This window comes from Medicago sativa, chromosome 2 (genome assembly GCF_051527215.1).
Source record: "Medicago sativa cultivar Bolivia chromosome 2, Bolivia_mono, whole genome shotgun sequence".
In the NCBI taxonomy this organism is placed as follows: domain Eukaryota; kingdom Viridiplantae; phylum Streptophyta; class Magnoliopsida; order Fabales; family Fabaceae; genus Medicago; species Medicago sativa.
This window is the reverse complement of record NC_140750.1, coordinates 57,055,867-57,065,611: the sequence shown is the minus strand read 5'-3', so window position 1 is coordinate 57,065,611 and position 9,745 is coordinate 57,055,867. Positions and strand designations below refer to the sequence as shown.

The following is a 9,745-nucleotide window of genomic DNA, read 5'->3' as shown; positions in this document are numbered from 1 at the left end:
TCTGAAACAAATAAGGATTGGGATGAGACATAATGTCTCAGTGAGTTCCCCTAAATCCTAGGCTATAGGCAACCTCAAGGGAAAACCTACTGTCACCACGTGTCTACATTACAACCTGACGGTTGATTATACGTGTGTGGGGACTTGCATACTTAGACGGTAGTGCATACTAGAGCCGTCATAGTCTTATCTCACTTGTAATAGGCTTCTCTTCCTATACGTGTCATGGCAGTCAAGGGGGAATCTAGGACCGCATTGCCAGGAATACACTACGTATCGAGGCCTAAACATATCATAATCATGGCACGATTCTAAACCGGACGATTAGGGGAAACCTAAGATCGTCATCGGCATAACATATTTTACTTGTTCTATACATAACTTGTACTTATCTTATAGCATCTAATGCTCTTGCTCTTAAACATACTTGTACCTGAATTCATAACATAATCATATTCATATCATGCATAAACGTATCTAAGTTCATTCATTATGTTAGCGTTGAACATACAAACATTATCTTGATTCATTTTACGGATAGTCCCGGGTGGAGTAATCCCGAGAACAGTCCCATACATGACCGATGTACGTACATCGGACTCCCTCGGTGTCGTGCGGGTCCCTTGCGGCTTGAACCATTCCCCTTAGGTCGAGAACCTCCCGTATCCCCCTGGCGTGGATAACAAGAGACACGAGCACCTACGTCTTGTTACTCAGTGACATGCGGGTCCCTTACGGCTTGAATCGTTCTCATTACGAGAACCCCTTGTATCCCCCTGATGTGGATATCAAGAGACATGTCACCTACACTTATTTAAGTCATGGTCTTGTCGTGCATATAAGTTAAACATATACATACTTGATCATAAGCGAAGAGAATACACTTCGCGTCTTATCATTCTAGGGATTCATATCCTATACTTGCCATACTTATCATTCATGCTATTTTCTAGTTCTCAACACTATGTCGAGGCTCTACATTCATTCCCTTTCTTAATTCTTCACTACCCGGACATATTGCATATCATAACACTCTTGCGTATCATTTATCATCAATCATTGTTAAAAATGGCCATGCTTTTCCCTTGTTTAAAACCTTGTTTGGAAATGTAATTTAGGCACTTAGAATTGAGGGGTTCATAGTTTAAAAAGATACTGCAAGATCGAGCCTCGGATAGCCCTTGCTGGCCACGAAACGAATTGACAACACATGCTGTGCAGTCAATTTCGCCATGGCTAAAAATTCTGCCAGGCCAAAAATTCCGCCAGGCCAAATATTCCGCCAGGCGAAATTTTTTGCCATGGCTAGCTAAAAGGCGAGCTATTCCAGAGAGCACTGATCCCAGCTCGCCATGGCGAGCTAAATTCCGCCAGGCGAACTATAGCAGTCCAGAATTCTGCAGAAAACGTGATTTTGCATAAAAACCTCAATTCAAGTGTTCTAATTCATTCTAATCTTCCATAACATCATAAAAACAACTTATATCATGTGCATGGCATCAATTAACAATATTTGATCATAAATTATACAAAGGGGTACTAAAACCCTAGTTTTATAAACTAACATAATTCAAGTTTTCTTCACAAGATTATACAAACCCAAAGGTAGGTAATCTATCTATGGAACTCACCTAAACATGTTCTTGTGATAGCTCCAAACTTCAAGCAAGCCAAAACCCTAGATTTTGGTCAACTCACTTTCTTTGATCAAACCACCTCAACCTTGTTGTTTCTTGCAATCCAGAGCTTCATAATCCTTGCTAGCTCACCTCTAATCCAAAATAAAGCTTCCTCCAACAAACCCTAACTTTTCATGAACTTCTCTTGAGGAGGGAAAGTAATGAAATCAATCCTTCCCAAGCTTCTCAAACTCATAACAACATGAGAGATCATGGCATAACATCTTGTGATGGAAGAAAGAGAATTGGTGAAGAGGTAAAAGAGAGGATGGGGGCGTGAAAGAGAAGAGAGAAGGAGGAGAGAGTTGCTTCCCAACTTAGAGAGAGAAAGAAGATTGAAAATGAGATATTTTTGGGGCCAATCCAAATAAATATCCTTACCACGTGCAATTACCCAATTGCCCTTGCCTTAAACGTGTTTAGCTTGACTCTGGTACATAAGTCCATACTTTACTAATATCACCTAATATTAGCTTCCCTCGTACTTAACATTTTCGTCATACTTGCTTTCCATGAATCTTAGTCCTCTGATACATTTAACAGATAAAATTTCCATTAGCTGACGAGCGGGATATTACAAATTTCAAGTTAAACAAAATGAGAAATCAAAAGATCATTTTTCTCGCTCTTCTTTCCCTCTTGATGTTTCTAGGGTATATAAATTTTTTTATCTCTATCTTTTGACTACAATATGCTATCATTAATCTTATTCTTAAGTGTTTTTGTTTTTCATTTATCTACTTATTTACTTTGGTGCAGTGTAAATGGCAAGGCAACAAGTGAAAAATGCAAAATTCAACAACCATGCGGCATGAAAAATTGCTACGCACAATGTCAGGGATTATGTGACGCAAGTGGAGCATTGTCAGCTTATTGTGATCCTCCTAATGGAGTTTGCAAATGCCTTAACTGGAGGACTGGTGTCTCCAATTCCCTGCCATAGTTTAATTTTTAAGTAAAAATCCATGTTGAGAAATAAATTATAGAGGTGATATGTACTCAACAACGGTCTTGATGAAAAATATATGATTTCTTACGATAAAACTCATATTGTTTGTTTTCATTGAAGAAGCCAATTAAATAATATATTAAAAATTCGTTCAAGTACAAGATGTGTCAAGAATGAAAAAATTACAAAAGTTTATATTACAAACTAGACGCACCTAGACTAGATCTTGGAATAACCAAGACAAGTTGGTGGGTTAATCCACAACAAATTAAAATCAAAAGTAAAATCCACCTTCTTAGTGTTTTGCGACCACCAAACAAGATATTTAATTTTGTCTATCAACTGCATCCTGCATTTATACAATATCTTTTCTCCATAGATACGATAGTTTTTCTTTCCAAATAAATCAAGTTACATGTCTACAAAATAAACTGAAAGCAATGACTAATCTCTTTATGGAGCAAATGAGACCCACGAGGTCGAAGCGCATGCACAAAAGTCACACTCGAAGAAGAAATGGTGGACCATTTCTTATTTTCAACAACCACCTGAGCATAACAAAAAATCATAAATTTGAAATACTTCTCCAAATCAAATTATCCTTAGTCGGGTTCCTAGTGCACAAGAGCCTCCACATTAAAAAGGAAAATGCTATTTATCTAGAAAAATAGCATCAAGAATTTTTCAAGACACATGTGGCAAATTTTAATTGCATGATTTATTTGCCCACTTCCTATTTTTCAGCCACACCTCCTTGAATTGTGGCAAATAGTGCATTGTGATTGGTTGCTCTTTATTCTTGAAGAATTCTTGATGTTTTTTTTTCTAGAGATATAGCATTGCTCCATTAAAAAAGTGATTTCAATGGAGATAATTTATTCCATATAAGGTTTCAAACCAATGTGAATTGTTACTACTACAAAATACCCCCTTTAATAGCACTTATTTTGGCTCTTAATAGCGCTTCTCAAGCGCTAAGAAAGCCCCCGCTATAAAAGGTCAGGAGCCTATAATAGCGCTTTTGAAACGCTATTAAACAGCAGTGTTTCAATAGCGCTTTTAGAAAAGCGCTAATATAGCCTTATTTTTGTGCTACTTTTATACAGATGTTTCTTAGCGTTTTTCGCAAAGCGCTATCTTAATTATCCCCCCCTTTAATAGCGCTTTCATAAAAGCGCTAAAAAAAGTCCTATTTTTTTATTTTTAAAATTACATTTACACCTAATGCATCATAATTAGGTATTGACCAGACAAAAAATATACATACTTATCGGAAACACTAATCATCCATTAATAGAAATAAACAACAATAATGTGTTGATCATAAACTTAATTACAAATGACATCAATTGTACTCTTGCATAAAAATTCAAAGTCTAGACACAATACGTATATATATGAACGATGACAAACCTAAATTAACTAACAAAACCTTGGCTTTTTCCTCCAATTTTCCATACTAAATGGAACCTCCCGACGAACGATTCCAATGTAACTGACAAAACCCTGCCTTTCTTCCCCAACTGGTTGACCACGGGCATTCCAACGAACCTGAAGTAAGATTGCAAGGTATACAAAATGAATTCAGCAATGCATTAACAAATTCAAAAAAGAATACATATTCACATGACATAGTTTTTTAATTACGTGACGTGTTCACCGCTAAGCTTTTCACAATTGGCCTCTGTATACTACCTAAGAAAAATGGGATTTGTCATCTATGCTTCAAGGTATTGGGTCACTTAATTAAAACATCAACCTTATTCGCAACTAATAACCAAAGCAGAACATGTTACTTAATTAAAAACATAATAACAAAATACAAAATGAAATTTTTGGTTTGCACATCATAACTCATGATTGATTGAGAGTGCTAAATTTAGAATGGAAATAGATCGGTGATATTTGATAAATGCTTAGGTACGCTGTCTTAAACATGATATATGATTGATTGATTGAGAGTGCTTAAACCTTGAAGCATCTCATGTATACTCCATATATAAGACTATTTATGAGAGACAATATATGAAGTATAAACACTACTAGGACTTAAAGATGTCGTGGTGTCTAACAGGCGTTAGTGTCCAACACTTCTATGACACTCGTACGACACGTGTCGAACAACTCAAACAACGGTCAAAAAAAGTTGGTTTTTTCTTTGCTTCAACACTCTTTGGACTATGTTGAACATCTATCTAACACTAATACGAGGCATGGCTCACAAGTAGGATAAATGTCTCTTTTTTTTTCCTTGCTTCCCCACAACGTCGATTAAGAGTTAAATATATGTTGAAAAATGTTAATCAATGAGGGGTTATATACATTAAAGTTGATGCACAATTATGCATTACGGTGTCAATATCCTATGTTTTTTAGATAATTAGCGGTCTCAATTTACCAATGATGATTGATAAATTGTCTAAAACGCATTTTTTTTAAAGAAATTGTCTAAAACACATGTCTATTTTAATAACATGAATTAGCAGTAAATCATTTATCCACCAAAAAAGAACATTAGATTTCATTTATAGTTGGCAGCTCGTTCTATATAATGAAGTCTTAATTAACTATCATTAAGAATTGAAACTAAAAAAGAACATAAGACCAATTTTACCATATACTTTCAATATCCAACTTCAATGTCTTTACTCAAGCATTTCTCTAAACCATCCCATGTGCCACAAACCGAATTCAAATTCTTCTTGCTTGTCAATCTACAAACAAAAAATAGCAGAAAAGTTGGATGAGAAATTATAACAGCTCTCTCGAAGCCATTTTTATTAATAAACAATAACGTTCAATCTCCGTAAAGATTAGCATGTGTAAGTTAAGCTTTTCATGAAATTTTCTGCAGAATTAGGAGTATCTATCTACACAATATCAGTCAATGAAATTTACTAATAATCATCATTATAAGGACAATTCATCCATGCCAATGATTTGTAATGAACTCTTATATGTTTAGATACAATATAATAGTCTTATGATACTGTGGTAAAGTATTGTTGATAAAAAAAACTAAACCGAGAAGCTATAGTATTCAAAATTTTAAATTTAAGGCACACTTTCTCAATGTAAGGGACCAAACCTCTAAGTATGAAAAATGACATAAGCTGCACCGGTCAAGGAGTTGTACAAAATTGGTAACCAAGTTCTCTGTTAGAAGAAGCAAACAAAACAACTTTATTGCAAGTAGTTCAAAGATATGTGCATACAATTCTACAAAACAGTCCCAAAATTCAGTTTTGTTAGTAAGTCAGACTTCAACTTAGTCTATTTAATTAAAATATCAAACGACGTCCAAATTAAGTAAACAAACATTCCATGGAAAGCTTAGAATGTCAAGTTTATAAATATAGTTTTTATTTTGGAATATAAATATCCATTTAATTCAGTTTGAATGAAGAATACATACAGGTCCAGAAGCCGGACAGAAACTTTTTTCTAACTTGCATCTAGGATTTCTCCCACTCTACTCGATAGAATTCAACATTTCTTGTGTCTATCTTGTAGGTAATTTTGTCTACTTTCTAATGGTCTAAGTTTCACTCATAAATGATATTTTTAGAAAAAGTTATGAGCAAAATACTATCAGGGTGTCCAATTACGGGTTTGCTGAAAGGTACTCTCTTTTCATTCCTTCTTTCACTTGTTCACATGATTTTACTCCTAAATTTCTCAGTCCCACACACAAATTAGCATGATTTCAAATTACATATGAAAATAGGTGTACTATATGAACCTGCCTTCCAAAACTAATACACAAAAGAACTACTAGCTGTCTAGAACTGCTAATAAACCATACACTAATAACCATGTCAAATATGCAAAACGAAATTAACCATGTCTCTGATTAGAACAGAACAAAAGCAATAGAAAAACATATGTTGTACTTTAATCCAATGCCAGTATATATATATAACCTCCTACATCAACCAAAATTGAAATTGCAAATATGCCCAAAATCTATATAGCACCAACACACTTCATCTCAAATGCACAACTAGTGTCCGACAAGTGTCGGCGTAAGTGTTCGACACCAAAAACAACATCTATACATATTATTACAAATCACTTTCAGTTTCTTAAGTGGTGGTGTCATCCTGTCAAATTCGGAAAATTATAATCAAATTCTATAAACAAAACAAAAAAAAAAACTAATCAAATTACATCACACTAATATACATAAATATATCTTAAAATTGAAAACAATTTCTTTAAAAAAACTACTTTTAGTGCACCACCGAAACCAAAAAGCAGTTTGAGAAATCAAAAACAAAAAGAAACTAATACTTACCAAATTAGGGTTCAATTGATTTCTGAAAGACGAGGGTTTCAATCAATTGGTTCAATTAGAGTTCAACGAGGGAGAATAAGTTTCATGAGGGAGAGAGAGCGTTCGAATGATGGGTTAGGTGAGGGATAGATCGATGAAGGTATCAGACTAGGGAGAGAGTTCGGCGTTTGTGGACTCCGGCGAATGATCTTTGGTATCTCATCGTTGAGAGTGAGATGATGACATGGGGGAGATATGGGGTTCGATGGGTATCAGTTTGTTGAGGGTGAGATTTGAATGATGAATGATGTTCAAAGATGGTCTGGGTTCGAAGAGAGAGAAAAGAAGGTCTTATGGGTTGTGTGAAAAGAAGAGTGTGAGAAAGGAAAATTATATCCGTAAAAACCTGCCTTTTTTTTTATTTTAATAAAGCCCAAACAATAGCGCTTGTGTAAAACGCTATCTATACCCCCCTTGAACAATAGCGTTTTTTAAAAAGCGCTATTAGTGCAAACCAAAATAATAGCGTTTTTAGAAAAGCGCTATCTAACCTAGTTTTTTACATGTTTTTCTTAGCGCTTTCCGAAAAGTGCTATAATAGGTCTATGAGTTGCATTTTTATTAGCGTTTATCCATAAGCGCTATTAAAATTGTGCTATTAAAAGCCAAAATTGTGGTCATGGACAAAGTGCATGATTTCAACTTGACCACAAAATAATGATCAATAAAAAATGAAATTAAAAACTATTAAAGAATAATGATGAATCACTTTTTATTTTAGGGTTTCAACGAGTTAATGGGTTCAATTTATTGAGAATTTCAGGATTTTAAGGTTTTAAAGAATTTGTACTGACCATAGAAGAGAAAAAGGATTTCAGGAGGGTCAACAATATTGAATGAGGTTTATAGGTTCATGGTGAATGACGACATTGTAAGAGAATATGAAGAAGGCATTCTATGTAGAATAAGTGTGAGTGACAATGGCAATAAAAAAAAGATTGAAGGGTTTCGCAGTGATGATTGTGGGAAGAAGATCAAGGTGTTTTTTAGTTTTTGGAGGCTGCGCGATATTTTGGACTTAGAGTGAGTTTTTGGAAGCAGTGAGAAGAACATGATTTATGGGAAAATTAATGCATGAAATGAAAATTGTCGGTGTTTTTATTTATTTTTTTGGTAGAAAACCTATGCTAACACTTTTACATAAACCTACTAGTTTTTTTTTTTTTTGAGAGAATAAACCTACTAGCTTGATTAGAGCCAGCATGTCCTCAAACTCGCCGAACAACCTTCCATTCTTAAAGCATCGTCCGTGCTTGCTCAACCACAAAACATTGAGCATCTACGACATTATTCCAAATCTTGTTATTTCTTTTCTTCCAAATACTCCTTGAAATACAAGCAAAATGTGCAGCCTCATCAATTGTTGGATTTTGAAGAATTTGAAAGATTTAACCTGGAGTTTCTTGATATTGATTAACCGCAACATCAAAAAAGTGGAGTCGTGCAATAATTTGCCATAGCTTCGGCTGCTAGAACAATTAAAAACACATGTGCACTATCCCATCATAAATATCACATACAACTCAATTTGTAGGGTAATTCAGGCCTTTCTCCTTGAGCCTCACCCAGGTTGGAACACATTTTCTACACAATTTGCAGATAAATTCTTTTACCTTCGATGGTACTTTCGAACTCCAGAACAGATGCCAACCGACCGTTCAATTTAAAGTGAGACGTATCAAGTAACTTCCGAGTAAGTAAATGATATGAACTTTTAACATTGTAGTCTATGTTTCCTTCAACTCGCCAAACACACTTATCATCGATAACTGAAGCACATAGAGGTGAGCTGGATTTTGGTAAACTACTGAACTGGTTTTAAGACTAAGGCGAGCGAGATCAGCCAGCAAATCTCAAGACCGTTTGCATTCGATTGTTCAATTTTGTTTGGTGACTATTTTAGCGAACTATGAATATAACCGTCAAAATCCAGAAACAGGGTGAGACCCGTCGAGATTATCTTCAATGGATCGATGCAAAAGCTTTAAAAAAGGATTTAAAGGATAAAGGAAAAAGAAAAAAGTCTAGAAATTGCATTAAGGTAAATGAATGTAAAAAAGGTTGGTACACAGATTCATACGTTATGGCTTGTTTACTCATTTCTCTTTTGTGTGTGTGAGGATAGTTTGAGTGTGTAAGCTTTCAGTATGTTTGAATTGTGACCTGTTTTCCATAGAGGAAAATGCTACTTATACTAAGTAACTACCTACGGACATGTTTAGGACGTAACCTCTAGTAACTGCTATGGGCGTATTTGAATTCCAAATAACGCCTCTTCGACGAGAAACCACCATTTAGCTCCTCTGTTCGATGCCAACCGTTCTTCGACATCTTCTTCGCTCCGTCGAACCATCCTTTCGATCAGCAAACCTTCTGGTCTTCACTTCGACTGTCGAACTTGAGATTTGAGCTTGCTTCATTCTCTTCAAAATCTGAGTCAAACTTTCTTGACTGCATTTATTATAGCCTTTTGAAAATACAGGCTAACATAGGGCTGGTCACAACATTTACCCACTCCAGTCGTCACATGAATGTACCTTGCCATAAATTTGAAACAATTCTAAACAGACAGTCAAGTTACAGTTATTTACACACTTAAAGGACATTGAGGGTTATGACTTGGCTTAGGTTAAGGGTGAATATATTTTAGAAAGTAGGCTAACAAAAGAACTTGGAGTTAGTTCACTAACCTAGGAATTCCTACTAAACATTAATGTGTTGCCAACCTTTTCCTTCCTTGATTCAAACAAGATGGGTAAAACAATATAACTATTTGTCTTT

General features: G+C 35.1%; 1 long non-coding RNA gene across 1 annotated transcript; it reads right to left on the bottom strand.

The window, feature by feature from the left end:
- Nucleotides 1-3,895: 3,895 nt before the first annotated feature.
- On the bottom strand, nt 3,896-7,298 carry LOC146949217 (uncharacterized). The gene is made up of 4 exons (XR_015025387.1): nt 6,926-7,298; nt 5,717-5,784; nt 5,243-5,342; nt 3,896-4,179 (listed from the first exon to the last, which is right to left on the bottom strand). It is a non-coding gene; the product is annotated as an uncharacterized LOC146949217 (long non-coding RNA).
- Between the last annotated feature and the right edge of the window lie 2,447 nt (nt 7,299-9,745).